Here is a 19,275-nt window from a genome sequence, read left to right on the forward strand (position 1 = left end):
GCCTGCGCGGGCCAGCTGCTCCCGGCTTGACCTGTGGTGGCGGCGCTGCCGGCAGCCGACGGGGCTGACAACCGGCCCCAGGTCGGTTTTCCCCGGGGCCAGTGACACGGCGCCGAAGGGCAGCGGGGCGCGGCGGCCGCAGGAGGCGAGACTCGCCCCCCCCCCCCACTCCCCCGCGTCGCCGCGCCTTTCCGGCAGGGGCGGGCAGCGCCGCCCCCAGCCCCGCCCAGGCCCCGCGCCGCGCCGCGCGGCGCCCTGCCCCTGCGTGCTGACGGAGCGGCGGGAGCGCGGCGCCCCGCCCAGCGGGAGGGCGGATGCCCCGCCCATCCCTCCCCGTCCGCTCCCCGGCGCGGCAGGGCGGGGCGGGGGGGCCGCGCGGAGGCAGCGGGCAGAGCGCGGCGCGGTTCGGCTGGGCTCGGCGCCGCCGCCGCCGCGCATGGAGAGCGAGCGGGCGCCGACGGGGGAGCTGCCTGCGCGCGCCGGTCTGCCCAGCCGCCGCCGGGGTGAGTGGGGCCAGCGCCGCCCGGCGGCCGTTGCCCCGCTACCCGCGGCGGCCGGCGAGGGGGGCGAGTAGGCGGGGGGCCGGGGCGGCGGTTACGGCTCGTCGCCCTCCGCGCCCCGTCCCGCTGCTGGGCGGCCCCGGCGCCGCGTGTGGCGGCTGCCGCTGCCCGTACTGCGCGGCGCCCGGGGGCGGGGGGCCGAGGGGGCGGGGGCGCGCGGCGGGGCCGGCGCTAGGCAACGCGGCGGCGGGGCCCCGCGGGGGGCGGCACCTGGGGAGGCGGCGGGGCGGGGGGTCGCGGCCGGCGCGGAAGGCCCTGCGTGCCTGGCGGCGCGGGCGCGGGGCGCCGCCGCGTGCCCCCTGCCCCACGTCAGCACAGCCGCTCCCGGCTGACCCGGCCCGTGTGCGGGACCTGGAAGCCGCCCCCTCGCCGCTGGGCGCCGCACCTCCGCCAAGGTGCCGTGCTTGGCTGGCGAGCCTCCTCCGGAACCCGTACCGGTGCCGTTGGTGGGGGTGGTCGTCCTTGCAAACAGTCGCAGAAGCATCTGTGGTTGGTCTTTATATGTCTGTATTGAATTTGCTTCTGGGTGGGGAGGTGTTCTGTTAGCTGTGGGTTATGAATTAATGAATTTCACTTATTTTTGCAAGAGATTTTTTTTCCTTTTTTTTTTTTAGAAGAGAATTGCAGATAAAACTTCTTCAGTTTAGTGTTTGTTTTTTGTTCTGCAGCCGAAGTCTAATTAGAACCTGATTGGCTCTGTCTTCAAGTTTTCCCTTCTAACCTCTGCTGTGACAGGTGAGAAAGTAACACTTTGCTTCAGTTATTCGTAGATTGTTTGTCACTAGAGGGACACAGACTGTATTCTTTTTCATTGTTGGGCAGAGGGAAATATAACTAGGATGACTGTGATGGCTACTTACAGTTTCAAGTGTGATTTTTGCACTTGAGATTTGCTTAATGATCAATGTTTCTGACGTCTTAGCTCTGTACAGCTTTCTAGTTTATCATGTACTAATCCATTGGTTATATTGTTAGTCAAATTTAATATATATGTAGTTTAGGTTAGAGAGAAATATTTCTAAATTTTGTGTTTTGTGAAAAATCAATACTGACTGGGGATTGTGGAGAGGTTATGTGCACTGTTGAAAAGGGTAGTTTGAATCACTTGCATGGATTGACTTTTTTTGTCTCCTCCCTGCCCAATCTTCTTAGTAATTGCTATGGGAGTAACGTTGTAGTGATGTTCCTTGGGCATGCACGTTTATTGTGCCTTCTTAGGGTTGGTGCCTGAGGATTCAGTAGGAACACAGTAGCTTCACTGTCTTCTGCTTGATGACAATAAGTCCCAAGTGACTTAAGTGGTGTAAATGGAGAATTTTGTAGTAAACAGCTTCACTATTATAGTGTGAAACGATAGAGATCTTAAGCAGTGGTGCACTTTCCAGAGAAGCCTTACAACTGAGCTATTTACAGAGCCTTTCATTTTCATAAGTGCCAACAACAGCAACATAAGGAAGTAGTATTTGCTGCTGGGAGGGGAAGTTTAATGAGCAAGGAGTTCACAGAATGCAAAAAATGGTTTGACATTCTTGTTGATCAAATCAGATTGACTGGAACTGCAGAATGGAAAATGAAAGGAGGCTGCTGCTGCTTCTCACATGTAGCTGTTAAGAGTGGTGATTGGGCTAGTAAAAACCAAAGTTCCTATCTCTGTAGAATAACCATTTCCAGACTATGTCGAGTTAATGTTGTGCATGACCACATAGTACTACTAAAGCGAATGTCACTGTCATCTTGTACTAGCAGTAGCGTGTTCTTCCTGAAGTTGTAAGAAAAGCAGTTGCTGAACAACAGGGTTGTCATTTTTGCTATTGGTCTTTTATCTCAGCCCTGGGGCACTTTTACAATATGACCTTAGGTGAACAAAAGCTAAGTGATGATGTTTGCAGTTACAGGAAATAACCTAGCATCTTGGCTGAAAGAACCTTTAGAGGGAAATAAACAAGGTTCGGAAATATCGTAATATTAAATATTAATGTATAAAGTATTAAAGATACATGAATTAAATGCTGTTAGTTATGTATAAAAGGAAACTACTATCAAAAGTCACAAAACTTTCATTAAAAAGCAGATTAACATAATTAAGCATGCAATATGTTTTTATATATAACATGCAATATAAAAAATATTTGTTTTAATACGGTGTTTTGAAAAAACAACCAATGTGGAAGAAGGCAGCCAACACCTCGTGGCTTTTTAATAAAAATTAACTGGAGCTTTGAGTAGGAGGTTGAAGTAGATGACCTCCTGAGGTGCCTTTCATCCCAAATTATGCTATCCTAGTGCTACTATGCTGTTATAGGCTAACATTTCTGTTGCAACACACACGCCACACACCAGACCCCCCTTCTTTTTACCTAGGCTTATATGCAAAACAACATTTTTAGGCAATGCACAGTTATATGTTTTCCATTTAACTTCATAGAGCTGCTTTTTGAAAGCCTCTCACCCTGTCTGTGCACTGATTTCAGTGGGTTCCCTATGAATTCATGTGTCCACCCACAGGGTTCTCAGCATGAGCACAGCAGGATGACTAATATGAGTAAGAGTAGCATGATCTGAGTCAACATTTGAGCTCATGCTCGCATTTGTGTTTCTCTTAACTTGTTTCAGATGTGATTTCTTTAGCAGAAGGTAAATGAGGAACTTTATGAATTTCTGGATAGAAGGTTTTGCAGATTATTCCATAAGGTAGATACGTTTTTATGGAGGCTTTAAAAAGAAAACCAAAAATGTGTATATACAATGAATTTTTTTCAGAGCAGTTCCCCTGGAAGAACTGTAATCAGTTCTATTTGACACATACAAGTAGGTGCTTTTTGCTGCATGCTGTATTGGTTAGGGAGTACATTGTATCTCTCACTTGAATGGGCTGTAGGCCTTGCAATAATATAAATAAAGTGAGAGCTACAAGGTACAAGTATAAGGTGTCTTGTGTAAGAAACCTGTGAGATGCTGGGAGAAAAAAAGTGATGCCTCAGTCCAGTATTAAGCTCTCTGGGTTATGCATTACTGAATGCAGAGAGGTCTGATGCACATGGACAATGATAGAATCCCCTTGAGTTTTTGTGGGTATTGAGGTACAGCTGATTTGATCTTTTAAAAGTAATTCCTAGCTTTTGCTCTGCCCTATTGGCCTGTACTAGAAAGCAGTTTTCTATGGATGAAAATCTTAAGTACTTCCTGAGTAGACAAGTAGAATGACTTGCCTGGAAGATAATTGTCCATTTAATATTAGTTATGCAGTCACTGTATCACTCAGTCAAACATGAATATTTAAATCTGATTTGTAAAAAAAAAAATTCTAATGTAATGCAGCCAGCTATTGATTTTAAATCAATACAAGCATTGTCCTTTTGTGGTGTCAGTTGTCTCTGCATCTGTGTCTTTGACAGTCACTTCCAGATTAGTATTATGCAGTTCCTTTTGTTGTTAGTAGATTGCTTTTTAGTCATGGTCAAACATTTCCTTGTATTGGGAGGAGAGGCATCAGCTGTTGATATTTCAATTTTCTGTACCTCTGTCCTTTCTTCTGGGCTTTCTTCTGTTTTTTGTTGGTTTGCTGGTTTGCTTTTTTTTTCCCCACTAGTATCTTTAGTATTTGTCCATGGTTTTCAGTTTTTTCCTGTGATGTCACAAAAGACAATATTCCAGCTGAAATGAGACTGGTTTTGATCCTATTCTTTGCTCATTGAACACTTTTTGTTTCTTGTCTTCTGTATGCCTGTATTAAGCCAGAGATTCTTTTGACCTGCACAACCTGTGCATGGTTATTTTGTTTATCTGCTTACATTAGTCTTAAAATTCAATCCTGTGTGGGAATAGGTGCAAGTTATTCTTCCAGTAGTTTATTATTTTTTATTTATTGATGCCAAATGTTATCTGTCTTCTGTTTTTTTTCCTTGGCTAGCTCTCCATTTTGATCCTGCTCAAGTCTCATGTTAACCAGTTATCACCAAAATTGGTTTTGGATTGTTTTTCAATACTCACTAGAAAGCTGAAACACATTTTCAATGCCAAGCCTAGGAAATAGAGCTGGAGCATTTTACAGACTTACCAAACTGAAGATTGGTTACTTATGCTGGGACTTTAAAATTGCTTATATGCTTGCATAAGTATGTATAGTGTAGTATTTCTTGCTCTGTGTGCACACCCATGGAGGAACTTTTCTAGTATTTACCTCAGTTCTTGAACTCTGTGTTGTTCATAATGTAAAATTTTCTATTGACAGTCTAGTGAAGGTATCTTAGCTGATATTCCTGTTATCAGTTTGCTTATGTGCTCGGGCAGTTGCAGTAGATTTCAAAGTTTAAGTCTTTTACAGGCATTTTAAATAAATATGTGTTCAAAGTGATGTGATTAAAACGATTTGTGTGCATAATTAAGAATTTAAAAATGTTTCTTCATGTGACTATTGGTCTTAATGATTTCTTTTTTTTTAGCCTTTAATAAGAATAATTATTGAATCAGTTGAAATCAGTTTGTGAGACGTTTTCCTGCAAATACGAAGTCATCCTGTTTCCCAAAAACAGTATGAGGACAAGAACTTTGAGGGGTTTTTTTGGTTTAATATATTAGAGGAATAGTGTTAATATTTCTTTGTCTAGCATTGACACTTTGCGTATATAAAATGAATCTTTAAGAACATGTCTAGTATGCCTTACTTGAGTATTTTCAGTCTTTGTTCTACATTAGTCTTGGTTGACTACTAGGATTTTGTAGGTATGAGCAAGATGTTTGTCATTCTTTAATGTGTTGTCCTACAACCTGGGTTTCCAGCGCTGTGAGGTATTTTTAAAGTAAGAAGAACATTGACTTCTAAATGTGTAACATTTTTGATGTCTAAAACTCTTGATACGTATAGCTATACAGTAAATTTGGTACCTGTATTTCTTAGTTTTTAGAGGTCTCAGTTGTTCAAGTGCATTTAGATTGCTAGCCCTTTTAACTTCAACATAAGATGATGGGATTGCTTGCATGGATTCAGTTACAGACATAGGGCCACAGGTGGTGTCTGAGTTGTACTGAACCTATTAGGTAAAACTTGTCTAGGAGGCTAATGCAAGGGCACCTGAGGACAAAGACTGTTGGAAAACAACCATTAAGTCCTAGTAAAAGAGAGGGTTTTGTGCCTTGAAAAGGTGCTTTGGAAACCTATTAAGATAGTCAAATAACATAGGAGGCTCTGAGGTTATAGAGACAAAAGCCTCTTAAAAATGCAGCTTTCAAGTGAGGGTTAATGTTGGAGCATGATGTTCAGAAAAAAAATATAAGGTCTGTTATATGTGGTATAGTATACTACAGTAGGCAGTGTAAGCCAGCAAAATTTTTCTCTTCGCAGTGTTTCCCATTTGTGAGGGATTCTGACATTCTGTAATGTCTGGTACTGGTTCTGCAAAATGTAACAACGTTGTATTATGTTTGTTCATAATTTAACTACAATATGGTTGCAAGGGACGGCAATACCCAGCTTGCTCTATACTTCTCTCTGAAGCAAAGGAGCAAAAGGTTGCAAAAAATGCAGAAGGGGGGCAAAAAAGGCTGCTTACATGATTGTTGCTTCCCATCTGTATGAAGGAGTACTCCTGTGGTGCTCAGAAATGAGGAGCTGGAGTCAAATAGTGACTGGTCTGTATGAAGGGGCATCCCCTCAGGGACAAGCAAAATCAAAACCATTCTTCCAGTCCTGTAATCTACAAAGGTAAAGAAGGCAAAATGTTACCCTCAGAAAATGGAGGGAGTAAAAGGAGTTGAATTAAGTGAAACCTTTAAAACCCTTTCCTTGTTGTTGAAGGACTCAAATTTGGACACAAAGCCAAACTATTTCCATTTTATAGGTTACGTGAAGACTGCCAAGAGAATGGGTGAACCTGAAAGCTTGCATGTTTTTCAGCTTTATCATCAAACTACTAAAGACACTTCCTCACTATGAAATGTATCTCACATGGAGAAAATTGCTTCTTGTACAGACTGGTTTTGGAAACTTTAGCTGGCATTTCTGATCTTATTCCTGACACTAGTTTGCCATACTTTGCAGCACTGGCACTACAGGTTCTCGGGATTCTTTTTTGAACCACTAGAATTTTCATTTTAATATAGACTATTTTATAGTCATATAACAATATGTACATAGAAATGCCTTCAGTTTTTACTGTCTTGTAAAATCAGATTTAAGCCAGTTCTACAAGGTTTTACTATTTAGAGTCTCAGATTAGTTGTGAGATTGGAATGTCTGCTTCTGTGTGTTAAGGATAGTGTTAATATGAAGCTTTTAAGCAACAGATTTATTTTCATTATATTGACAAATTATCTGCTATGCATAGTTTTCAGATTTCTGCACTGAGTAAACCAGAGGCATGCTTTTGGGTTTTACTATATTTTGATACCTTGAGGTTTTGCTCTTGGGAGCAGTAGAAAGCAGGCTCTACCTACTTAGCGACCGATGGCTGAGGGACAGGAGAATTCCTAAAGCTGGGGAAAATGAGTAGCAATCGAAGCAGAGAAAGAGTTTTGGCCTTTCTGTCAGGGCTTATAAACCATGAAGTTGCTGTACTGTAAACTGTGTCACAACTGTGACCCAAATTAAAATAATTTTTTTTTTCTCTCTTGGAACAAGTGGCATGAGGGAAGGGGAGCGGACAGGATAGCTTCTTAAGCTGGCTTGCAGTGCCAAGGAAAATGTTGTGTAACCACATCCTGGATAACCCCAAAGATGGACTGAGCTACAAAAGAAATTTTGGGTTCCCAGTGGGATCTGAGGACGTGGGATTGCACAAGACCCAGATCCTCAGCTGTGGGCAATAAAGCATGTGTCAAGCCAACAGCTGGCTCCCAAAAGGTTGAGACTTTGGAACTGTTCTAACAACTGTGTAAATAGGTGCATGGTTATCTTTTAATTGCTCTATACCTGGGTCTTCATAAACCTTTGTAACTGTGCTGTCTATGAGGGATTTTGTGAACATGAACTATTTTGTGAACAAATACTTCTGGTTTCTTTTATCTTAACCTGGCTTCAGTTAAAGGTGATTTCAAGGTAGCTGGCTAACATTAGGGCGTTCTGTTCTTGTGAGTCTTTTGACCCTTAGAACTGGAGCCTAGCACACTAAAGTGGTGGTTTGGGCATGGAAAGGATGATGGAGCTGCAATGAGTTCCAATGAGTATTTTGGAAGCATGCTTGCAGAAGCTGGGGAGAAGCATGTTAGGCTTACGTATGTGATAATGAGAATGCTAAATTGTTAGGACTTAAGAGCCCTGTGCAAGGTGGGTGTAAAAAATGAGCTGGAATCTTCACTTCTCATTGTTACACCCTGGCAGACTTAAAAGCAGTGTGATGAAATAGATGCAGGTCAAAGTGGCGAATAAATAAACCAGGACATTTTGGTTAAGGTTAATGAGATTACAGAGTCGGAACCAAATCAGTTAGAAGCTGTGTCTGCAATGTAGTTGCATGTATGATTGTAACACACATGGATGTACCTGAATGAGCTCATATTTCAGCAACCGGAACCCACAGCAGTTTAAATTGCATTGGACACCAAAAATGTCATGTTGCTTTTGCTACTCAAGCTAGCTGAGGTATATTAACAGTGTTTAGAAGGATATCTTTAGGTTGCAGCAGACTAAAGCCATACCATAATTTTCTTGGGCTTTGGTACTTTTCCAAGTCTGTTTTCTAAGAGCTCTGCCACTTGCTCAGACTGATAGCTTATCAGTATTTTTGCCTGTAAACTCTCAAAACTGAGTTTCAAATTAACTTTGTTAAATGTTTAAATGTTTTTACTTTGTTTTGTAAAAAAAGATTGTAATACTTGACAATTTCGTGGTGGTTCTCCTAAGTTTTGACACAATTTTTTTGGACTCTTGAACCTGAGATAAAAATTTTTGGGTAAGTTGATAATACGTGATGTCTGTTTTTATCATTGAAGATATTATGCCGTGATTAGAATACTGTGCAAGGTGGTGAAGTAACATTTTTTACAGTCAGACTTTTTAGAAGGAAGTTTGAAGTTTGCCATTACCAGATATTACAGCAAGTTTGCTACATGCCATAATATGGTAGAAGGTATTGTCTGTCTGGTTTCTTATTCCTGCAGTAGCCTTGTGGAGTGCTGTGACTTCTATGAATTGTCTTTGAGCAGCTTTATATTTAGATTACTTGAAGCCATTTCTGGAAATGCAGAAAAGCTTTACTTTTAAACAGCATGTAGGGCTTTGTGTTAATGTGTCAAACTACTTTTCTCCTTCCACATCTGAAGTCTGTCTTGGCTAAGAAACCTGGTATTGTTTTGACTTGCCACAGTGTAGCTGAAGTATTTCTGGCTGGCTGTGCCTAAGCGGAAGTGACCTCGAATGCCCTTCATCATACTGTTAAAACAATAGGTTAAACACATGTGAATCGTGGAAAAGTGGTGGTCCCTTTTCACGCTAAGGGGACCTGCTGATGGAAAACAAGAAAATACCATCCCTGATCTTGGCTGGACAGGCAGTTAATTTAGATAAACAGTAATTTAAGAAATCCTTTCGTTTTCGAGAAAACAGTTGGCAGTTATTATTACAATTCTGCTAAGGCCTAAATTTAGTCAAATAATGTAATTTTTCATTAAACAGAGATACTGTGTTCATAGAATCACAGAATAATTTAGTGTGGAGGGGACCTCTGTAGGTTTCTGGTGAAACTCCTGCCAAAAGCAGGGTCAGTAGTGGTGTCAGAATGGATATCGAAGCTGTATCCAGTCAGGTCACAAAACCCTCCAGAGACAGCACATCCAGCACTGGGCTGTCCTCAGGATGACAGTCTTTCTCCGTATATCCTCTCTGAACCTCTTGAGTTTCAATTTATGCCTGTTGTCTCCCACCCTGTAGAGAGCCTGGCTCTGTCTTCTGAATAACCTCCTTGTTGGTACTGGGGGCTGCTGTTAGGTTGCCCCAGAGTCTTCTCTTCTCCAGGTGGGACAGGCCACACTCTCCAGTCTGTCCTCACAGGGTCTGTGTGACAGTCCCCAGCTACGCTGGTGGCCTTTGCTGTGAACTTGTTCCTGTTTGTCAGTGTTTTTTATGTACTGGAGGGAGGAGATGGGGTAGGCCTGGACACGGAAGTTTAAATTCAAATAAGATCTGAATACTGGCAGAGTTCTGCAGCAAAGCCAGGACAGTAGGTGGTCAGAGACTTTCTAACAACAAAACTGGGAACATTTTCCTCTCCCAGTTTATGTACAGAAATAACCATAAGATGATGAGACACCTTGGTTTTAAACCCTTGAAGGACATTGTGACCAGAAAAAAATCTGTTCAATTCAGATAATTATAGTGCTTCCCTTCGTTAATGAACTGCTCACTGTAATGAACTGTAAAATGTGTTCTGATAAATTTATTTGGTTATGTAGCGTTTCTTCACAAGTGTTGTATTTAATAATGTGAACTGTAGAGTTTTTCTTTAGTTTTGTACATGATTTTGTTACATTTCAATTTTCTAAATGCAGCATGCCAGAAATAAGTTTAAAATTACTGTCTTGAAAACCATAACCAATGTGCTTGTTAGCATAATTTAATTAATTAAAACTCAAAGTCTAGATAGAACACATTAAGTTCTGTTGCTTCTTACATAAAAATGCAACATAATATATCTTGTTTAATTAAAAAAAATAGTACAAAGAACTATTTGGCTGCTTCAGTGATTAAATATGCAGAACAACAGCTTAAAAAATAAATGTGCAAAAAGTGATTTATATTAAATATTCTCTTAAATTTCAATTATAACTTAAAGAAGCTATTTTAAATTTATTTGAATAAATCAATTTGTCTTCCCCTCTGATTTCTGAGTACTTAATTATACATAGCTTATATGCATGTGATACTTTCCCCTGCCCCTGCTTTGGTTCTGTAAGATTCATGGACGGTTAAACTAGCTGGAACTTTTGGAGTCATTAAACTTCAACCAGTTGAGACCAATGCATTCTGTTGTGCTGAAATGTCTTCTAGAGCTAGTTGCAAGGGTATGCTGACGGTATTTGGTTCCTTTATCAAGCCTGGCTTCTTGAGTACAAGTTCACAGGTCAAGTTAGTTTTAATGTTTGCCTTTCTTAGAGTTGCTCTGTAACCTTTTTGATTACAAATAAAGTTAATTGTGGAATGTAAGTTTCTTCTGTTGGGGAACATCAATGGATCAAAAATCCATATGCCATCTTTTGCATCATGTAATGATATCTAAAGTTGTTTAATAAAAGCTTGTACTATTGATATTATTTATTCCTAAAATTATTTGATTTCTTACTGATATTTACTCTTGTGCTTGAGAAGCTGTTTATATCTGTAATGTTAGTACACTTGCCCTCTGTTTCCACTTTTTATATTGCTTTTTAAATTTCATTTTGCTGCCTCTGTCATCAAATTAAGTTGAGTTAAAATATTGAGCTGTTTGCTTGATTATTTAAGATTAGTTTAAAAGGCAAAAGAAGAATTTTTAAGAAATCCCTAATTAAGCAAAATATCTTTGTCTTAATTATTTTCCTCTCTCTGAGAAATATATACGTTCAGAAGCAGTAAGTATGCATGTATTACCTCCACAGTGTTATTAGTTGAAGCTGTCTTTTTTTTTTTTTCCTCCCCCCTCTGGCTCAAAATCAAATACAGAGTCTCATCTAATAGTTAATTTGTTACAATCCATTACAATGAATTTAGCATACTTGTCTATTGTTTGGTGCAGTCTCTGTCTCATCTTGACATAACATCCAGTTACTCACTGAGCCTTTGAAGAAGGAAACAAAGCAAACAGAACTGATGGACATCCGTTTGCCATCAAAGAAATAAGAGAGGAAATCATCCTCCCTGATAACACCTTAAGGAGAAGAAAGAGAGAACAGGGGAACAAGAACAATATAAAAGCCTCCCTGGCAAAAATATACACCATGCAGCAACAGAGTTAAATGGATTTGTAGAGTCATTTCATAAGTTTACGCAGAAGATGATAGAAAAAATTAAAAGTTTTTAAAAATTGTAAAAGCGGACTTTTTAATGTGAATGATAGAACACCACACACAAGATAACTCTTTTGAATCTGCAAATAGAAAAAGATGGTCTCAGTCAAAGGCACTGTCGGGAGAGCATAATATGTCCTTAATGCTTCTGAACGGTTGTTTCCTGTGCTGTAAGAAAAGGAATTGTCTTCTTTTCCCACCACGGCAGAAATGGTGTTGGTTTCCTTCCTGAAAGTAGTAAAGCAAGAGATGAGTTTACAGGCAGAAGCTGGAACTCAATAGGATTCTGGAAATAAAATGGCTTAAAGTAAGGAGGGAACAAGTATGTAAACAGCTTTGTCTCTTCATCCCTCCAGATGCCTCTCTTGTTTACCTTCTTACCATCTCTTGACTCTTTCTGGTTTTTCTTTCTTCCCCTCCAGAACTTTTCTGTCATGTTCCATTGCAAGTCTCCTATTGTGGGTTTGTTGCTTTCTTACATTGCTTTCTTCAGTCCCATTAATAAAAGAGTCAAGTAGGTTTTAAGATCACTTCCTGATCTTGACAGTAGTCAAGGTCTGACCTACTTGGAACCAAACTTGAGGGCCCAGATCCAGCTAAGTATTTGGTCTTTCAGTTTACACTGGTGAAACAACCTTTTGTCTTTCTGGATCAATTGTCATCCTTAGAGTTGCTAGAGCAAGCTCCCCAGTCAAGTTTTTAGCATCTCTGGATGGGAAAATGGGAAGAAAATAAAATAACCAAAAAGCACATGACATAAAAGAAATACTAAGGTCAGAAACTATATGCTGGATACATTTGCAAGCTGGGATAAACTATATTGTCTGGGAGGTTGGGAAATTGATTTTCAATTGAAGGAGAGCTGTTGCTAGTTTTGAAGAGGAAATTAGTTTTGATTTGTTAGTGGAAGAAACAAATCGCTTGTGAAAAATTGTGAGAAGAGTCAGTTCTGTTCACCTCAGTGGGCAAGGGCCTGGTGTCGTGATTAGAATTTATTTTGAAATGTAGGGAGTGAGAATAATCTATTGTCTGGAAGGAAGAGAGACTGGCTTGGCAGTAGACTGGATGAGAACTGATGTGTAGTCTGAAGTACAGGGATAATGGGAAGAAGTTGAAGTGTGTTATAAATGAGGGGGGAAAAAATCCCGGAGGGCAAATGGGTAAAAAGGTGCAAGAAAGTGTGTGGTTCTCTACTGGAGGTGCAGACAGTGCAAGTCCTTGTATGTGTCTTTTTAACCTTAACTGCTAATGTATATGTTCCATTATTCCAGCAGGTACAGCTTTTGGAAACTACTGTGTAATTTCAAATCTCAGTGAGGCTGATGTGTTGAGAACACAGAAGTCCTTTCTTGTGGTAAGACTTTGGAAATCTTTTGTAACCTCGGTATAGACAACTGATGTATGAAAATATCTTTGTAGGCTTTTAGGCCTCCTGTTCATGCTGTGTTCAGAGTGTCTTGCTCACTTGATTCACCATGGTTGAGGGCCAGACACTCTGTTCTATATGCGAGCATTAAAAATTCATAACTTGAACTAAAATTATCTCTAAAATAAACTAGGATGAATTTCCCCAGCAAATGCTGTATCTAACACATGTGTGCACACATTCATTAAACATTTTTCACCAATAGCTTTTTAGTTTCTTAATGGTGGAATGAGCAGAAATATCTGTTTCAGATTGTGGTCCTTTCCTTATTTAGACTGTGTGGTGGAATAAAGTAGCAGTTTTAAGAAACCTTTTTGTTTATCACATTTCTGTTTTATTCTCACAGGTGGTGTACAGGATTAGTTTGCAATTGTAATTTGTGATCTCTCCTTTCTTGTTTGTTCCTACATACTTTTATTTCCTTTTATTTTATCTGTGTAATGGGTCACGTCCTTTTGAAGGCATAATTATAATATCAGATTAATAACAGTACTAACAATGGGTAGTGAATTGTTACATAAGGCTAGGACTGTTTTAAGTTACTGAAACAGTTTTATATTTATAAATACCTAATTGTACATGCATTTTTTACAGTAAAATGTTATAAAATTATGATGTTTTATATGAGACGGAATCTTTAGTAGAGTATCATTGCATGCATTTATTAGTAGTTAGAATTGTAACATGGCTCTTGGTTATAGAATGTGAGAGTTAATCTAGGTCATGATTAGAATATTTCATATGCTTTCAAAATTGAATTAGAGCATTGCAAATTTATTATTACTAATGTGACTGTTTCTGCTGGTTGCAAAACATCTGAAAAGTATTGAAACAGGCTGCCCAGGGAGGTGGTGGAAATACCATCCTTGGAGGTGTTTAAAAAACTCATAGATGCAGTGCTTAGGGACATGGTTTAGTGATGAACTTGGCAGTCGTGGGTTAATGGTTGGACTTGATGATCTTAAAGGTCTTTTCCAATTTAAATGATTCTATGATTCTATTCTTGGTGTTTAGCAAGTAGATCATCAAAATGCTACTGTTGGACTAGTTCATGCAAAGTCTGGCTTTAGCAAATCTCATTATATGATTACAGCCATACTTAAAGTGTTAAATGGTGTGTACAAGTAATGAAAGAAATGGAAGGTCAGCTGTGGATTACACAGACTGTATGTAGGAATGTCAGTTTGTTAATTTTTCTGGTTTTTCGGTTTTGCCCTTGTAATCTGTAAACTGTAACCTGTAACACTGATGAGTAAAGAACATCATACTTACTGTCAAAACTACTGTGATAGACTATTTATTTGGAACATGCATGGTATCTAGACTCAGTATCAGTAACATCATTTGACATGTGCAGTTGTGTGTTTCTTTCACACAAAACAGAAGATGAAAGAACTTATGTGATTTTTAGCTTACTAATAGTGCTGGAAGTAATGAAAGTAACACTAATCTGAACTTGATCATGGTTTGGTAGAAATGAAATAATTTGCAGCATAGGAACATGAAAATTTTGGCAATGCTACCCCTTGGTAGCATTAAAATGAGTTTTCTGGAACCTCTTTCTAGATATGTTTTCTATATATATATATTTCTAGGCTTTGCATAAATTTCTGTGATAACTTATTTTCCCACTGGAAGTCAGTCTCTGAGAGCAGCCTGTTGGCAGATAATCCTGTCTTGTGAAGTGCAGTGGTCACACAAATAGCCTGATCAATAATTTATACTTTTAATGGATTATTTCTAGTTACTGACTTGACAGCCGTTACACAAGAAGACATTGCAGATTATCAACTCCAAAAGCAACTTGTATGCTCTTGAGTGATAAGAAAATTAAATACTAGGGAGAGCTGCCTTCTTTTGTCTTCTGCAGAAAGACAAAAAAATCCAAAAAAACCCAAACCTCTCAAAGGGGCAAAATGATCTCCTTTGAGGAGTCCTGCTGCTAGGGGAGGAGGGAGGGAACGGAGAATGCCCAAAACAAACAAAGGAAAAGAAATTTAAAGCGGGGAACTTTTACAAAATATAGAGTAGAGCAGGTGTATAGATTAAAGTGGAAAGAACAGAAGAGGGTGTGGGGTTTCTCCCTGCTGCACAACCCCCACCACCCCCCATTCCCCTCCTTTTTTCCTTTTGTCTTTTTGAGGGTGCGGACAGGTTTATGGTGTATGAAAGAGAAGGGAAGAACATAAAACCAGCAGAAAAAGTTAAAGGGGTTTAGCTGCCAGCATGGTTATAGTACTGCTGGACTGGAGGATCAGCTTGAGAAGCATTTTGAGCCTTGCAGGCCCAGTGTAGGCAGTATATATGCATTTGTCTGGTAAAGGGAGAAATATTTAGTCACTTGTCATGCTAACACACTGGAAAAGCTTGTGAAATGATGGGCCAGTAAAGGGGGGTCCTCAGCAGCTGAGGAAAGGTAATATGGGAAGGACTGATTTGAGAGCAACTGCAGCTCTTGGAAGATAGTTCAACTACATATGGGACAGCTTTGGGTTTGTAAAAGGAAGAAGATGTAATGACATTTCAGCTGTTTCAGCCATAGTGGAAAATACACTTGTTTCAATGAGTGTATTGCCCATTCACCAGTCTCTGGCATGTGAAGCTTCTGACTGTCTAGCTCATCTAGTGGTGAGACAGAAGTTGCCCTTCCAATATGTCAGCTACTCACAAACACGTAAAGGCAAAGTATAAACAGCCACAGGTGTTTACTGGTGGTTTTTTTTGTTTGCTTATAGAGTAGAATTGCTAATAAGGTGAGGTAGGCAGTGTTGGGGGGAAGGGTTTTGACAAAGCCAGGATGAGAAGGTAGGTCACCATTGTCACCACAAGCCTGATAAACAAGAGGAATGACATTCTTCAGCAGAAAGCACTGAGATGAGAGGGGAAAAAAAAGAGAAAGGGTTAAATGTTTTGAGTACTGACGCTTCCTTCCATGTCGGGCCTAGCAGACAGGTAAGGCTGTGCTGCTTCAGCTGTGCCTGAAGAGCTCCACAAGATGGGGGGTTCAGTGCTGCAAGGATCCTCTATTGATTGAGTGAAAGGACAACTGAATTAACTAGAGTTGAGTAGCATAGATGGAGAAGGCTAGTGGGTTTGTATTTAGTCATTGTTTTGTTTCTACTACTGCTACAGTGATGAAGGGTAGGCATTAAGCTGACAAAATCCTTGCACCTAGATACACAGTATTGTAGTGTTTAAAAGAACTCAAAGAAATACCATTTTAGAGTTGCATATAGGATTTCATTAAAGCACTGATTCTGTTATTTGATTGCATTCAGTATAAAATAAGGTCCATAAAATGTTAAGAACAAAAGAACAGTCGTAACTGCATATCTGATTACAGCCCTTGAAGCAGAATTTCAACTGCCTTTAAAGAGGGTCTGCAGCCAGATTGTATTTTTTTGCTCCTATGTATTTAAAAATAACCAAACATCCCTATTCAAAAGGTTCTGTATTATCACTAGAAACCTAGCTTTTGATGTTTGCCTATTTTATTTAATAGTTTAAACTATGCAGCTCTTGGGACTCAAACTGAAAAATGCATTAGTTTAATATGCAAAAAACAAGTCACCAGTCAAATGTTAGGCTCCTTAATCTGACTGTACTGCTGCTTGTTTAATTTGATTTCTAATTTTTTTGCTGTCATGATTCAAGTATTGTTTCATTGCTTGGGCTTTCAGTCAAAGCCTTATGAAATCAAAATGAATTTGAATGCTTCTCCATTTTCTTTTCAAGCTATGTGGACATAAAGTATTTGAGTAAGATGTGACTCAGCTAGTAGCCAAATAAATCTAAGCAAGTTTTATGTAGCAAGAGTTTCATTTTTAATTAAGATTGGCTTCTGAGTAACTGCTGAGGTGATTAAAAGATGATGGTTCTAGACAGAAGGTACAGCCTTCTGGAGGCAATGACCAGTACATTTAGCACCCACAGGACTTGTTACTGTGGGAACATTTCTGTGTATCAGCTCTTGTTTATTATTAAAGCCTTGAAGTTCTTGGTGTAAGTTTTAACAAGCTTCCAGGTCCCAGATCTTTCTTGCGGTGTAAGCTGAGTGTTGTGAGGAGGTGTGGGAGAACTCTCATACCGATTTCCACTTGACTTGAACCTTTGAAAGGTAACAGAGGGCTAGGGGCAGGAGGGCACAGAATGGACAGCATGAAGCAGGTTGTAGTCTTTGCTTGTATTTAGATTAGATTGTATTTAGATTTTATTAGATTGCAGAGACAGACGAATACTTTGTTGTAGTTGCAAAGGGAAGAGAAGAATTTAATCTCCAAGCATTTTACAATTGGGAATGTCTCTCACTAAAATTGATTTTCTATGAGATGATTTCATTTTATTGAGAGTACTTACTTGCTGGCTGATGTAACCATCACATGACCTGTTCTGGTGAAAACAGTGTTTTTGAATCCTCTTCTACCTTTATGTAGAATCCAAAATGGTACTGTGCGTTTTCAGGGGTCAGTCTGTTGCTATGTTAACTTTTTTGCCATGTACAGATTGAATTTGCTGGCCATTGGTGTTCCATGGAACAAAATACAGGTTTCTCTCATGTAGTCTAGCTAAGCGTATTGTAGAGTACTATGAAACATCCTTTGAGTTTGAAGAAAGGGATTGTCTCATGATAAAGTTTGGTCTGCCCTGCTTAAAAAAAAATAATTATTAAATCATATGAGCCCAAAGACAGTTTTAAAAGTGAACCAGCCATTTGGTGTTTGTTTTTGTTGCATAGCAATGTTCCTGTGTAAGAGCAGAATTACGGGTTACTGTTCCTTCTTTCTCATGCAGGTCTTGCAATTGTTTTGCAGACTTCTGTGAGTCAGAAGCTCCTCCACCAAGTTCAGTGATTGTCAAGTGTGTACTTCAGCAGTAACAACAAATGTTTATGAACTAGTTTTATTCTTTGATGTAGTCTTGAATTTTTGCAAGTGTTAAGCATTTTAATATTTGTAACTTATTGTCTAATCTTCAAATTAGAATAATCTTAAACAAAATGTCTCTCCTGCAGGGACTACAGAACTGTATTTCTGTTTTGGATTTCAGCCAGGCAAAATTGTCTTGATGTGTGATGACTAAGCCCCTTGGTTTAGATATATACTTTTTTATATATGAAGTATATAAGTAAAATTGAGTGTGCAGAATATTATACATGTTTGTATATAAAGAAGACATAATTTGATCCATATGTATGGGTGGTGCTTATAAAATGTTTAGTGCTGAATTATACAGAAAATTTGTATTGAATTCATTCTGACTATATCAGTAGTTATTATAACTACTACTTTTCAGGGCATACTCAGTTATTTCTTAGGTGTAGCCTGCATTTTTCTTGGGTATCTAACTTTTCATTTGTGTCATTAAAACAAATCTCTTTTGAAAGAACATTTTGTTTGAAAGGGCAGTTATTTTGTCTAATTGTGCTATTCCAGACCAGAGCTTCTTAGTACTAGGTCAATACTGGCATGCTGGAATGAGTCTGGTGAAGGAACTCCCAGAGATTAATAGGGATGGAGTACATGATGTATGAGGGGCTGAGAGAACTGTGTGCTTCCATTTAGAGGAGTCTGAGGGGACATCTATCTGTTGTCTTCAGCTACCTGATGGGAGGCTATAAAGAATATGGAGCTGGACTTTGTGTCAGGATGAGAGAAAACAGACACAAGTGAAAACATTGGAAGTTTTTGTTAGGTATTAAGGAAATCTTTTTCAGTAAGAGGGTGGTCAAACACTGGAAGAAGCTGTTCAGAGGGGTTCTGAAATATCCAGCTTTGAAGATGGTAAAAACTTCAGGCTGCATTAACCTTCATATTTGAGACTCTTTTTAAGTAAATTTGGTCCTAGAGTTAGTTAATAGTTAAATAATTAGAGTAATCTTAAGTTTTGGTGATGATAAAAGAGGAGTGTGGTTGGTTTTGTAGGCTTTCAAAATCACTTGAGCTGCTGGTTCAACCTAAAAGGTAGCTGTCTCTTGCAGGTAAATTTGCCTGTAAATGCATTTGGTTCAGTGGATTTTTATTTCTGTGGCATGTTTATACAACAGGTATCTCAAAGGAGGGTGTAGCTTATTAAACCCTTTAGAGTAGGAGAAAAAGCAGGCTAGTATGGATCTTGCTGCCATTTGTAGTTTTGTGTTGGTCTGTGATTAATGTCCGCTCTTGGCTCCTGCAGTTCTAAATAGTTCCGTAATTTGCAATTGAAATCGTGAATATCTGCAGTCAACATACACAATTCTTTTAGTGATAAATCCTTATATTTGAGTATATACTTGCTTCTATTAATTTAAAGTTTCTTTGCTTTTTCATGGGGTTTAAA

The 19,275-nt window shown here is 39.6% G+C and overlaps 1 protein-coding gene across 2 annotated transcripts in view; it reads left to right on the forward strand.

Moving 5' to 3' along the window:
• The first annotated feature begins 365 nt into the window (after positions 1-365).
• Positions 366-19,275, forward strand: part of JAK2 (Janus kinase 2) — a 91,806-nt gene continuing 72,896 nt past the window's right edge. Inside the window, exons 1-2 of one of the 2 annotated variants that reach the window (XM_080372269.1) lie at positions 366-503; positions 1,229-1,295. The gene's annotated coding sequence lies outside the window, so the exon portion shown is untranslated. Of the gene's footprint in view, positions 504-785; positions 1,050-1,228; positions 1,296-19,275 lie in introns of those variants that run through there. The other variant, XM_080372277.1, reaches the window with a different exon arrangement.

The sequence above is a fragment of the Falco punctatus genome (assembly GCF_963210335.1).
Source record: "Falco punctatus genome assembly, chromosome: Z".
NCBI lineage: Eukaryota > Metazoa > Chordata > Aves > Falconiformes > Falconidae > Falco > Falco punctatus.